Source organism: Oryctolagus cuniculus, chromosome 14 (genome assembly GCF_051225735.1).
Source record: "Oryctolagus cuniculus isolate XC-2025 breed Fujian yellow rabbit chromosome 14, ASM5122573v1, whole genome shotgun sequence".
NCBI lineage: Eukaryota > Metazoa > Chordata > Mammalia > Lagomorpha > Leporidae > Oryctolagus > Oryctolagus cuniculus.
Genome location: NC_142880.1, coordinates 23953829 through 23968256, shown reverse-complemented (window position 1 = coordinate 23968256; position 14428 = coordinate 23953829). Strand labels below are relative to the sequence as shown.

Genomic DNA, 14428 nt, shown 5'->3' with positions numbered 1-14428 from the left:
AACTATTATTTTGTCTGAATTTTTAAAAATTTGAAGTATACTTGCTAATATAAATTATAAGATATTCAAGGGAATACAAAGTAAAATTTATCATGCTCATAACTATTGAGTGATTTTTTTTCACTTCAAATGTATCTTTTTGAAATTGTTTTATGAAATAAACAAGTCTTTAGACACTTTGATAATTATGTATGAATTAGTTATTTTCATCATTACCTTAACGATATCAGAGAATTTCATCATTATTATTTTCTTTGAGATTGATTCAAGGTTTCAGTGAAACTTAGCCAGAAGCATTTTTTTCTAACTTGAATTTGAATAGAAAAACCCCACTCTGCTGTGAACACTTATCTTCTGCTTCCCTGAATTGTAGTTTTGTTTGGACAAGTCTTATCTGTGCAACCAGATTGTAAGTACTTGAAGACAGCAAGCATGTTTAAAGAATTTGCGTGTCCTATGGCACTTTATAGATGTATCTGGCAAACTTTGGAGGAATGATGCTTATCAAAAGATCCAAAGAGCCACATGTGGCCCTGTGGCCATAGTTTGATCATTTTCTTACATTTCTTATTTATTAAAAGCCTCTCTATCCTAATATACAAGCCTGATAGCAAATGGATACACTTAGTTTTAGTTTTTCTATATATTACACATAATATTATTACATATATATTATAATATGTTATATATATTACTATACACGGCTTGTACAATGATGTAAACATTAACTTTTAAGTACATTGTTTTGTATATGTTTTTTGTATATGTTTATTTGAATTTCCTCTATACCCACAGTTTCCTCAAAGTAATTCATTAAATTGTGTTGTCAAATATAATTTTAAAAGGTACTTTAAAATATAAATCATCAACACTATTTATTACCATTACTAACTAATTTATATTAGGCTATCCCCTAGTATAAAGGATATGTTGTTCAATTTAGCAGTAAATGTTACTAAATTTAAATATTATAGTACATTGTTAGAGTTATAGCACATTTTATCATTATGCAGTTGGGCTTTCATTGCTATGAGAATACACAACACAGTTGTTTGAAGTAATGTTTTACTGTATTTCTATGCAAGTATATAAAAATAGTGAACTACCATCATTTTAATTAACATATCCTAAAACTCTAATATTTCAAGTTTATATTCCTATGAATATATGTTCACTCTGCATACTTCTAACAATCCTATTTTTGTTTCCTATAACATTAAAAATAAGAACGTTGTAATTTTTGAGCCTATATATTGTACAAATGTAATGCTGACAAAGATATCAGTCAATCATAAAATAGTCGATTTTTGCTTCATTCTGAAACAATGTTTAAAAAATATTGAGCACATTCGGGTATAAAAGTGTACAACATGGGCAGTTATGACAGGGCTTATTTTTGAAAAAAAAAGTCATTATACGGAACTACATCATTAAATTTAGATAAAGAATAATTGTCAAGTACTTGAGTTTGATAGTCTCATTAGAAAGCCGAAATAAATTTTTTCTAAGGAATGTGCTTTAAAATGACAGACAAAAAAACATTTGCTTATGTTTAAGATTGAGTTATATTCAAAAGAGTGCTACTGTATAATTATAAAGAATCATGTTGCTGTTTTGTTCCTATTAAAACTACTGGGAATTGGACTAGTAAAGGAAAATGAAAATAAAACAGTTGTGAAAATATCTTAGAGGTGCTAGCTTTAAAATTCCATTATTATTATTATAACACACTAGGGAGAAAAATTCGTACATCATTAGGATTGTTAAGTAGGAATAAACTCCCCAATCCCATCACATAGCCAGCTTCAACAATGAGTAGTAACAAAGGGTCAGAAACCACCTACTCACTGTCCATTATATGCTAATTATTTTTGTTTTCTAAATATAACTTGATTTTGATTTACAATCTCATTTATTTTTTAAAAAATATTTATTTATTTATTTGAAAGACAAAGGTACACAGAGAGGGAGAGTTGGAGAGAGAAAGAGAGGAGGGAGGGAGGGAGGGAGAGAGAGAGAGAGAGAGAAACAGATCTTCCATCTACTGGTTTACTCCCCAAATAGCTGCAATGGCACACACTGGGGCAATCCAAAGTCAGGCACTAGGAGCTTCTTCCTGGTCACCTATGTGGGTTCAGAGGCCCAAACATTTGGGCTATTCTTCACTGCTTCCCAAGACAAATTACCAGGGTGTACGACTGGAAGTGGAGCAGCTGGGACTTGAACTGGTACCCATATGGGATGCTGGCATCAGAGGCAGAGGCTTAACCCACTATACCACAATCCTGGCCCCTATAATTTCATTTCAAAATCATTAGGTTAAAGAGCTTGTATCACAAACACACACACACACACACACACACACTCAAGAATCCTGAATTTTAGATTCACTAAGATACATGAAATAAATGCACAAACATAGGCCAAGTATATGTGAACTCATGATATTAAAACAGCTCTGTTTTGAAATCTTTTTTTTTTTATTTTACATTTTAAGGTGAAAATATTTCATGTATTCCATATATACAGATTTAAGAGCATAATACTTCTCACCCTACCCTCCCTCCCACCCACACTCTCACTCTGCCTTCTCCTTCCTTTCTTATTTATTTTAATTTTTACAATGACATACTTTCATTTTGCTTCATAATCACAAGCTTAACCTCCCACCAAATAAAAAAATTGACAAATATTAAAGAGAAAAATCACTGTTTTTCAAAGGTATAGATGCTCTGCATATTAATTACCACAAATCAAGGAAAATCTATGATATTTGTCTTTTTGGACTAGCTTATTTCACTAAGTATTTTGGTTTCCAGTTACAGCCATTTTGTTGCAAAAGAAAGGGTTTCATTTTTTGTGTGTGTGGCTGAGTAGTATTTCATAGTGTACATATATTGCATTTTTTAAATCCAATCATCAGTTGATAGACAATTGGGTTGATTCCACATCTTAGCTATTGTGAATTTAGCTACATAAACATACAGGTACAGATAACACTTCCATATGCTGATTTCATTTCCTTTGAGTAAAAAGACTCCCCTAAGAGACTATTGGAACTTATAAGGGCATTTAGTAAACTTGATCTTAGCCAAAAGGCTGAGAAGCAATTAGTTGCAGTCTATAAAATTAAACACACAAAAATCAGTAACTTTCTTTTTACAGAGATAATGCCATGGCTGAGAAACAACTTCTAAGATCAATGTCATTCACAAAAGCTACACAAAAATTAAATACCTTAGAATACATTTAACCAAGGATGTGAAATATCTCTACAATGAAAATTAATACACATTAAAGAAACAGAACAAGACACAACAAACGGAAAAATCTTCCATGTTGATGCTTTGGAAGAATTAATATCAAAATGTTCATACTACCGAAAGCAATTTACGGATTCAATGCAATCCCAATCAAAATATCAGCATTCTTCTCAGATCTAGAAAAAAATGATGCCAAAATTCATATGGAAGCACAAGAGACCTTGAATAGCTAAAGTAATCTTAGACAACTAAAACAAAGTCCAGAGACATCACAATACCAGATTTCAAGATAGTACAGGGCAGTTATAATCAAAACAGGCTGGTATCAGCACAAAAATGGACATGTAAACTAATTAAACAAAATCAAAACCCCAGAATTTAATCCACTTACCTACAACCAACTAATATTTGACAAATGAGCTCAAATTAATTCCTGGAGAAAGGACAGTCTCTTCAAAAAATAGTGCTGAGAAAATTGGAACTCTGAGAGTAGAAGTATGAAACAAGACCCCTGCCTTACACCTTATACAAAAACCAATTCTAAGTGGATCAAGGATCTAAATCTATGACTTGAAATCTTAATAATATTAGACTTGAGTTCTAATTAGAAAACCATAGGCAGCATGGATAACATATAATCTCACCATAATCCTTGCAGATTATCTTCAAAGGTATGGTTTGAGATTTATTAAAAGTAATTGTAATGATAAGTGACGTTAGCAAAGACATCTATGTACACAGTTTATACTCCTGTATACACACACACATGCATACATATGTACATTTTGAAACACACAGATTTTAGAGGGATTCAGATAGAAAAATCAAATAACTCAATCCTCTTAATAATATCTTTGGAATTACATTTTCAAATGAGCTGGGGATTTTATTTAAAATGACATTAAAATAATATGCTGCAATTATTAATTTTCCTGAACAACCAGTTCATAAAGTTAGTAACAGGAATGATGATGAATTTTAGAGTAGTACATGTACTAGATTATGGCAAAAATTCACCTATGATATTTTATTTGGAAGATTCTGATTCATTTACACACACACGTGTACTCATATACACAAGGAATGAATAAAAGCAGATTTCACCAACTCGGAGCAATCTTGCTCTTCTTTCAGGCTAAAACGTCTGAAATATATGTACATAAGAACTTTGAAATTTTCTGTTCCCATTGACTCTTACAGATAAAAGACAGTGCTGTCAAAGTATCACAGAGAGGTTGACAGAGCTCATTGCTGGAAGTGGAGAATGCTAACTAAATTTTTCACAACTAACTCTTAGATTCATACTATATTGGACATGTGATACAAAAAAGCATTTAAAGTATATTTGAGATAACTAACTCTAGATATTGCTAAAACTACTGGTAAAAATTTCCCTCTATATAGATAATTTTTCTCTATTTAAAAAAGGTAGACATCAATGATTAAAGCCAAGGCAGAAATTCTGATTTAACATTTAAAAATATAATTATGAATGATATATTTTATAAGGTTAGTATGTGCTCAAATCCTAATATTAGTTCATACTTTTATTCTTTTTGGGTATTAATGTACAATGTCTGTCAGTCTCATTATTTACTCTGTTAGTCTCATTATTTACTATTATGTGGGATTTGGGCTCCCCAAATACGAAACTTCAAAGTTGTGGGTAAATATATCGAAGGTTTCCATGGCTGTAGACCCAAGCTTTTGGAGGTATATGATAAATCATTTCCTTACCACTCTCTTATTCTCCCTTAAGACAAATCACAATATTCTATCAGTTAGTATCATTTATATCTGTGTTCCTTGACTCCTAACTGGTATGCAAGATGAAAGTGCAAGAAGCAGTTTTAAATATTAACTGTGTAAATGTGCACATAAACACTGAATAACCAAAAAGTGCTTGGATTTAGCAAATGAATCTCTAAGTTTCAAAGAGAAATATTTTAACTTGGTTAATCTACTGAATCTATGTCAACACTATTCCATCTGCCTACTACTTTGTCCAAATTAAAAGAGAAATTATTTTTATATCAGACCCTTAAAAGATAATGGAGTAGTAGAGCAACATGGAAGCTAAATAAGACACTCCAATGAATGCTTCTTCACTCTGACACCCACTGGAACACCATGCAAGCAACATGTCACCTTCACAAGAGAGAAGGAAGCCAGGTTGGAGACCACAGTGCCTCGTCTTAGTAAAACAATAATACAGAATGCACTGAAGAAGGCAGCAGTTAAAGAGCTGCTGTATTACCCTGTCCCAGCTCCAAATAGTGAAGCTTGGATGCAGAAGAGGGAATAAAGTGCATCCCTTAGATCTGAAATACAGAACCAGGAATGCTATGTTAAATCAAGAGTTCAATGAATCTGCTTCCAGGTCAGTCCAAACAGCCTAAGTCTTTGACCAAGGAACTCCCTCCTCCTCCTCACCCTGACTTCTAATGGATAGCAGAATCAGACTCCAGCCATGGAGAATAGAATGGCAAAGTAAGCTCATAATTTTGCCTTAAATCTTACACCTGGTCAAGCAGTGTAAAACCCAGCACTGGATAAAGATCAAAGGTGTTTATTCCCATGCCACTGCTCAGGGACATAGTATGTAGATCTGTCCTGGCATTAGGCAGAGACTTGTGCTCTGGTGGGACAAAACCATTTCAACTTGCATCACTGACAGTCTCATGAGGGCCCTGCAACTGTAAAACTAGGATGTAACTCTGTTAAGTGTCAGCCTGGGGTGGAGGACACAAGGAACTCCTCCAACACCTCTTTCCAAACATCCAACATACAACAAAGCAATACTCCAGGGACTGAGAAGTAGGGCACCAAAATGAGCAAGTACTGTGTTTTTGGTGTAGGAAAGCCATCATGGGATAAGTAGTAATGGCCCCAGCCCTAATCACAAGTGGAAGCCTAGGACTCCAACCAGTGGAACTCATACTTCAGCAAATGTCACCTACAGTTGGCAACATGGGCTCAGGCTGGGAGCCTACCTTATGATTACAGCAATATGGGCTCTGCCCTACCTCATGCTGCTCTGGTCTTAATGGGCTGTGGGCTCCAAGAATGACCTAACATTGTGCTACAGGTGACCACAGGACCGTTCATCCTAACCATGGTACAAAGAGATTGATGGCTTGAGGGAGATAAAGATAGTTTGGTGCCCAGACATTATATGGAAACCTATGGCTGGCATGGTGGGGGCTCTTGAACCCCTGTCAAACTCTGGGCTAAAGTTACTGCAACCTGACCATGGTTCTCCCAAAGTGCACACATGACAAACCACACCATGCCTGTGGTCTGTAATCCCCACAACCCTAATCACAATGGACTGAGGCCCAGTGCACTCAAAATCCCAGGTTCATCTTGAAGACTGCTACTAAGACCCTCACACAGCTTTAGGGATTAGACGAGGGTCTCATGGCCCCAGTGATGTTGCCATTAACTGATATAGACTACAGCATCAAAATGCAAGTCAAATAAAAATAGCCTTCTAAACTAACAAGGAAAGGCTTTTACCAATAGCAACCACTCATTAAAAGTAATATAAACAACTATCCTACATATCAGTGAAAGGACATAGGAAGTATGATCAAGACAATATGACATCATCAAGAGAACACAATAATGCTTTAGAAAAACTCCAAAGAAAAGGATTTGACAAATTCCCTGAAAAAAAAATTCAGAAGAGCAGTTATAAGAATGCTCAAAAATACAATATAATACAGGAAGAAAATGGCTTGGAATCAGGAAAGCCATCGTAATATATGATAATCTAAATAAGAAATTCAGCAAAGACAGAGATTTTGCAAAAGAATCAAACATGAGCCATTGTCATGGTGTAGCATGTTAAGCCACCACCTGTGGTGCCAACATCCCATATTGGTGTGCCAGTTAATGTCCCAAATGCTGCACTCCAATCCAGATCCCTGCTAAGATGTGGGAGAATCAGCAGAAGACAGCACAAACATTTGGGCCCCTGCCACATATGGGAGATCTGGCTAAAGTTCCTGGCTCCACGCTTTGACATGATTCAGCCTCAGCCATTGAAACCATTTGGGGAGTGAGCCAACATTTATAAGACTCTGCTTCTCTCTCTCTCTCTCTCTCTCTCTCTCTCTCTCTCTCTCCTCTCTCCTCTCTCCTCTCTCTTCTCTCTTCTATCTGTAACTTCTATCTCTCTCTTCTATCTGTAACTCTAACTCCTCTCTCTTCTCTCTATCTGTAACTCTACCTTTCCAAATAAATTTAAAATAAATATTTGCAAAGATGATATAGTAGCTGAAAGCTTTCCCCATGTAGAGAAAGTTGTGGCCATACAAGCACAGGAGCTCCTTAGGACTCCAAATGGACATGAAAAATAAAAATCTTCATCAAAATACATTGTAGCCAAACTGTCAAAGGAGAGCGGCAAGATGGCAGAATAGGAAGGGAGCACACTGATAGTCTAGGGAGAGACAGTTTAATAAAAGTGGAGATACTGCAGGTTCAAGGAAGAGTAGGGGAAGAAACAGCAGAAGAAACTCTTCTGGAACGCGTGATTCACAGTGGACCTGTGTGGAGAGCATGGGAGTCCACGGTTCGGGACACCAGCGGCAGACTCAACACACCAGCGCTGGAACTCGAGGTGAGCCGAACCTCAATAGCCCAAGACACCGGCAGGCAAGCAGAAAAAGGAGACTAGAGGGAACGACCGACCCCTGGGGGGGGGGGAAGTTCACCAGGCTAACTAGAAGAGAGAGAGAAAAAAGAAAAAAGTGACCGATACGGACACAGGTTTCTCTCTCTCCGCTCACCTCTTAAAGGTGAGCAAGACAAAGAGCAGGCGCCATCTTGGACATACGTAATAAGCAGAGTGACCTCAGGTCTGCACCGGCCCTGAGCCTAGCAGAAAAACCTGATTCTGGGGGGGCGGTGAATTAACAGGAGATTAGGACCTAATGAATTTGTGGTGCTACTGAACTGAGACTGTGAAAAAAGAGATGGTGGGGGAGAGAACTCATGGAATTCACCTTAGTACTCTCCAGAGATGCTACAATTCCATAACTTTGGCAACCCAGTGGGAGACTGAAGGAGAATTTGAGCCCACAATGAGGGCAGGACAGATTCCCTGTGTGGTCCTTGGGAAAGAGCTTCTGATCTCTGGCTCCTGTGGGTGTATCATTTGCCTGCTAACTACCTCCAACTTCATTCAGCTGTGCAGAATTACTTCCCATTTGAATCAAAAAAAAAAAAAAAAGAAAAAAAAGAAAGAAAGAAAGAGAGAGAGATCTACTAAGCACAATGCAAACAGACATTCCTAATAATTTCAAGATAAAAATCCTAGGTCACTTTTAAGGCAACCCACATGGGATTAACAGAAGATTTTTCAAAAGATACATTACAGGACTGGAGGGAATAGAATGATATATTCAAAGTTCTGGGGGAACAAAACTGTCAAGAAAGAATATTTTTACCTGCTGAAGTTACCTTTTAAAAGTGAAGGAGAAATAAAGATTTTAAGAGACAAGCAAAGCCTGAGTGAATTCATCACCACCAGAGTTGGGGAGTGTCAATTGGGGAAATAAAGGAAGGTTGGATAATGGGGACCAAAACATCCTAAGAAGTAATGAGTTCTCAAGTTGCCTCACACAGAGCAGTAATTATAATTCACAGTAATATAATGTATACTGTACAAAGAACTGGACTAGAAGAGCTCAAAAACTCCGAACACCAAAAATAAGGACATTGAAATACTAATTACTTGTTTTAATTAGTTGATACTGTATACCTGTGCTAAAATATTGTGCTGTACCCCATACAGATGCACAGCATTACATTAAATTAAAACCTTTTAAAACAAAATGATTGAAAGAGATCTATATACTATCAGGGAACCACATCATAGGAAAGGGAGTGAAATGTGACGTAACTGTCAAGGTTTCAAAGGTAACATAACTTAAAATCATTTGTGTAGGATTTGCGGTGCTGTGAAGTACCTAACATTTTAGATTATAGCCAAATGCTTAACATACATGAATAGAAAAATTAGGATCTGAAAATTATTTTGTAATAGAAGGAAGAATATTTATTTTCTTTTGGGAAAATACTGTTTATACTGAATTGTCCTGTAGTATTACAGTAAGAATGCCTGACCATGATATTTGACTAATGTTTGAAAAATATGAATATTTTCACAGCAAAAATGTTATATCTGGAAGTTATATTTTCCTGTATTGCTAGGTAATCTGATTTTTCTGCTCATAAATATAAAATAGTATGTAAACCCTTTGCAGAGACAAGTAGAACATATGATGGAAATGCAAATATGAAATTACACACTGATGAGCTCTCTTTACATTATCAACTTGTTAATAAGCTGTTGCAAACAGAATCTAGCAGTGAAGTACAACTAAGCTTATTAGAAATCGTGACAGTAAGGGAGGAGTGCACAACCTTGGCACACTCAGCACTATCTCACGAGTGGGCAGAGAGAGGAGGATTTCAGAGGGTTAAGTCCTGTGCTCAAATAGTGTGAGATGGATCTTACTGGGTATGAAAAGTTTATGAAATATTGTTGAATTATTTTAGTGGTCACAGGAAGTCAAAAATTTTTAGTGAATTTTGTTAAGTGCATAGTTGTTTAGTAAGGAACTATTTGCTCAAGTGAGTAGGCCATTGCCTCAAATAAATTGATCTTCATGGACTTAATAAAGCATGAAATCACATATTTGTAAGGTTTTTTTTTTTAAAGATATATTTATTTGAAAGACTAACAGGGTGAGAGAGAGACAGAGAGAGAGAGAGAGAGAGTCTTCCATCCACTGATTCATTCAGATGCTCACACAGCTGGGATTGGGCTGGGTTGAAGCCAGGAGCCCAGAACTCCACCAGGGTCTGCCACGTGTGTGGCAGGAACTCCAGCACTTTGGCATCATTCACTGCCTGCAACATGCATCAGCAGAAGCCGGGTAGGAAGCACATTGTATCCAGCACTGGGCCATTCACTCTGAGATGAGATGCAGACTTAGCTGCTACACCACAACACGCATCCCTGTTGACAGTCTTATCTGTACAAGTTCCCTAAAGCAAATGATCAAATTTTTGCTGGTCCGGTTCTCAACATAAGTGTGTTTTAAAAGATAAATGGGGGTCGGTTCTGTAGTGCAGAGGGTTAAGCCACAGCCTGCAGTGTCAGCATCCCATATGGGTGACTGCTCAAGTCCTGGCTGCTCCACTTCCAGTCAAGCTCTCTACTAATGTATTTGGGAAAGCAGAGGAAGATGGCCCAAGTCCCTGGGCCCTGCACCCACTTGGGAGACCCTAAAGATGCTCCAGGCTCCTGGCTTCTGTCTGATAACAGCCCAGGCAGTTGCAGATATCCGGGGAAAAAACCAGTTGATAGAAGATTTCTCTCTCTCTCCTCTATCTCTGTAACTCTACCTTTCAAAAAATAAATCTTAAAAGAAAAAAAAAGGATTGATTATATAACTGTAAAAAGAAGTAATCCCTAGATTTATTTAAATATTAATTTTCTATTATAAAGTCATTTTGTGCTGTTTTGTAAAAAAAAAAATCTGAAAGACAAAGTTAGCAAGAATCCAAATGACATTTTCCTCTAATAGACAATGGTTTATTATCAGGTATAGTCCAAGAAAAAATTAGTGATAATATGCTAGTTTGAGGAAATGTATATTACTCCCCTCTCATCTGTGAATCTTGGCAGATATACTTCCCCATATTTGCATCACTTCATGTGCTATTCTGCCTACCCTTATGATAATTCTGTTTCTCATGTAAAAGAAGATACGTGTTCAAAAAGTAACAAACTTTATCAGTGATTCCTCCACCATATATATTTTGCAAAAATAAAGTTTTTAAATGGTTTGGAATTGGAGATTTAAGAGAAAGGAAAATGAATCATTTGCTTCTGATTTTGCTGTAGCTAGTGTGTATGACAGATGCAATTTATTTCTGACAGTGACTAATTTTCTGCAAATATTTTCTATCTTCAGTCATCTAATGAAGTCCTTTAAGACACAGGATTTTTTCTCCACTGATAATATTATTTAATCAGCTTAAAGGAAAAGAATTAGAACTTAATATATACAAGAAATCAGAAAAATATTTTTGTGTGGGTATTCTAAAATTCTTCAATTCACTCCTCTAATTATCCATGGACTTTTGTAATATCTAAACTTTCCTGTTAGTTCCCATAAAAGAATGTAGGCATAAATTCTTTGTTAATGATCAGAAGCTATTTTTTATTCTTTTTTCTATTTGAATTTTAATTCTAATTCCATTTTGCATGCAGAAATTTTATTATACTATAATATTAAAACTGAATGCCAAAGATTAATAACCTTATTGCAATCCCATGAAACAAAATGTGTATAAATTGAAATTAAACTTTTTTATTCTTTCATTAATGCTTTAAGACTCTAAAAGTTAAATAATTTATTCTGGATTGAGTTAATTCAACTAAAGTTAATGTAAAATTGAACCGAATGATGTAAACCTAAAAATTAAATCTTTGATGAGAATATATTCAAAAGATTTGGAGAACTTTATTTTTTCAATTATTGATATATTTGGATATTAATATGACTTATTGCTAAACTTATACATTACTTCATGTTAACCTTGAGTGTAATTGTAGAGGAAATTAGTTCACATTAAAAAGTAGATTCAGAGGCTAGTGTTGTGATATAGCAGGTAAAGCTGCAGCCTGTGCTGCCAGCTTCCCCTATGGGCACTGGTTTCTGTCAAGGCTGCTCCAGTTCCAGTCTAACTCTCTGCTAATGGACTGGAAAAAGCAACGGAGGATGGGTCAAGTATTTTGGCCCCAGCTACACAAGTGAGAGACCTGGATGAAGCTCCTTGCTTTGGCTTGGCCCAGCGCTAGCCATTGTGAACATCTGGAGGGTGAACAAGTAGATGGAAGATCTCTCTCTCTCTCTTTCTCTCTCTCTCTCTCTCTCTCTCAGTCTCTCCCTCTTTCTCTGTATCTCTGACTTTAAAAAATAAATAAATCCTTTAAAAAAAGACTAGATTCAGATACAAATTGTTTGGATTTTACAATGCCACTTCATACACTAATTGTTAGAAAAAACAAAAATTCTCATTATGATTGATCATCAAAATTATTTTTAGACAAATCCATAATCAAAGTGGAAGGTCTCTCCTCCCTTCAGAGAAAGGTACTTCCTTCTTTGATGACATTTTCTTTCCGCTGGGATCTCACAGAGATCTTTCATTTAGGTCAGTTTTTTGCCACAGTGTCTTGGCTTTCCATGCCTGAGTTTATGAACTCAAGAGGCTTCCATAGCTTTGGCAGCTCATGACAAAAGCCTCGGATGATTACTGACATCATAAATAAGAGTGTCAATTGTTAAATCAACAACAGGAGTCACTGTGCACTTACTCCTCATGTAGGATCTCTGTCTTTAATGTATTGTACTATGTGAATTGATGGTAAAAGTAGTATTCAAACAGTACTTTATATTTTGTGTGTCTGTGTGGGTGCAAACTGTTGAAATCTTTACTTAGTATATACTATGTTGATTTTCTGCATATAAAGATAATTAAAATGAATCTTAATGAAAAATGGGATGGGAGAGGAGAAGGAGATGGGATGGTTTCTGGGTGGGAGGGTGGTTATGGGGGTTATTAATGTATTATAATTAGGAAGTTCAGTTTCAATCAAAATTATTCATCATCCTTGAGAAGCTAGAATCAAATTCCCTCAAGTCCATCCGTGTGCCTTCACACTTATTTTGGGAGGATTCACTACATATTCTAGGATAATTCCACTGCAATTTGAAGAGAACACTATTCAACAGTAAATTTGATCAGACAATGGGATATGTGGTGAGAGTCTTGAAATAGCATGGTAGATATTCTTAGAGATGGTCATAACAGTTGATATGGTGGAGAATGAACAGATATCTGTGATAGCTGTGAACATTATTTGATTTTATCTTTTTGTATCCCAGAACCTAGTCAATAGCCTGAAACTTTATATTTCCTCATATATTTTGATTGAAAGAACAATATGGAATAAGCTATTTGCTGATACTGCCTGTCAGCATTAGGTTTGGATTAAGATTTTAGGATTGGAAGATGTGTTGCGACCCACTTACTAGGATGTTTTCAAGATTACAGGGACTGCCTTCCTAAACAGTAGTGTTGGTAGGGAAATGGAATGTGCTCCCTACTGTTGTCGAGGGAAAGAGGGAGAGAAGGAGAGAGAGTGAGAGATCTCTTCCATCTGATGATTGACTCTCCAGATGGCTGTGTTGGCAAGGGCTGGGCAAGACCTAGACCAGGAGCTTCTTCCGGGTCTCCCACATGGGTGGCAGAGGCCAAAACACTTTGGTCATGTTTTTTATGCTTTTCCCAGGGCCTTATCAGGTAGCTGGATTGGAAGTGCAGCTGCTGGAACATGAACAAGCGCCCAGATGGGATGCCATCATTGCAGACAACAGCTTTACCCACTATGCCACAACGCCAGCCCCCGAAAGAACTGTTTTACATATCTATTTGTATCAACAACATTTGAGTGTTCAGTTGTTCCACATCCTCTCCAACTTTTAATAATTTCACTTTTTCTTCTTTCATGTATTTGTATTTCATGATGGATTTATTTTTCATTTTCCAGATAACTAATGATATGGGATAAGTTTTCATGTGCTTATTGAATATTTGCTTATCATCTTTCAGAAGAATTGTTTCAAATAGTTTTCTCCTTCTAATGTTTAAAAATAAAATTGATCTTTAGTCTTTTTGTATTCTGTAATATTAGTAAATCTACTTATTTATTTTAGAAGAGTTTTAGTATTTTCCTGATCAAAAATATTTTCATAGGAGTTTGCATTTAGCCTAGCAGTTGAGATGCCTGTGTCCCACATTGGAGTGCACAAGTTTCATACTCGTCTCAGGCTCCTGACTTCAGTTTCCTAATAATGCAAACCCTGGAAAGCAGAAGTGATGACTCACATAACTAGGTTTCCACCATCCACATGGTGGGATGTTTCCAGTTCTCAACTATTCAACTATTGTGGACATTTAGGGAAAGAATCAGTGACTGGGAATTCATTCTCTCTCTCTCTCTCTCTCTCTCCCTCTCATCTTTATCTTTCTCTGCCTCTCATTTTTTTTTAAATCATATACAAATAAAGTCAGCT

The 14428-nt window shown here is 36.1% G+C and overlaps 1 pseudogene; it reads right to left on the bottom strand.

Annotated features, from left to right (window-relative positions):
- Window positions 1–2938: 2938 nt before the first annotated feature.
- Window positions 2939–3111, bottom strand: LOC149122265 (U2 spliceosomal RNA; annotated as a pseudogene).
- Between the last annotated feature and the right edge of the window lie 11317 nt (window positions 3112–14428).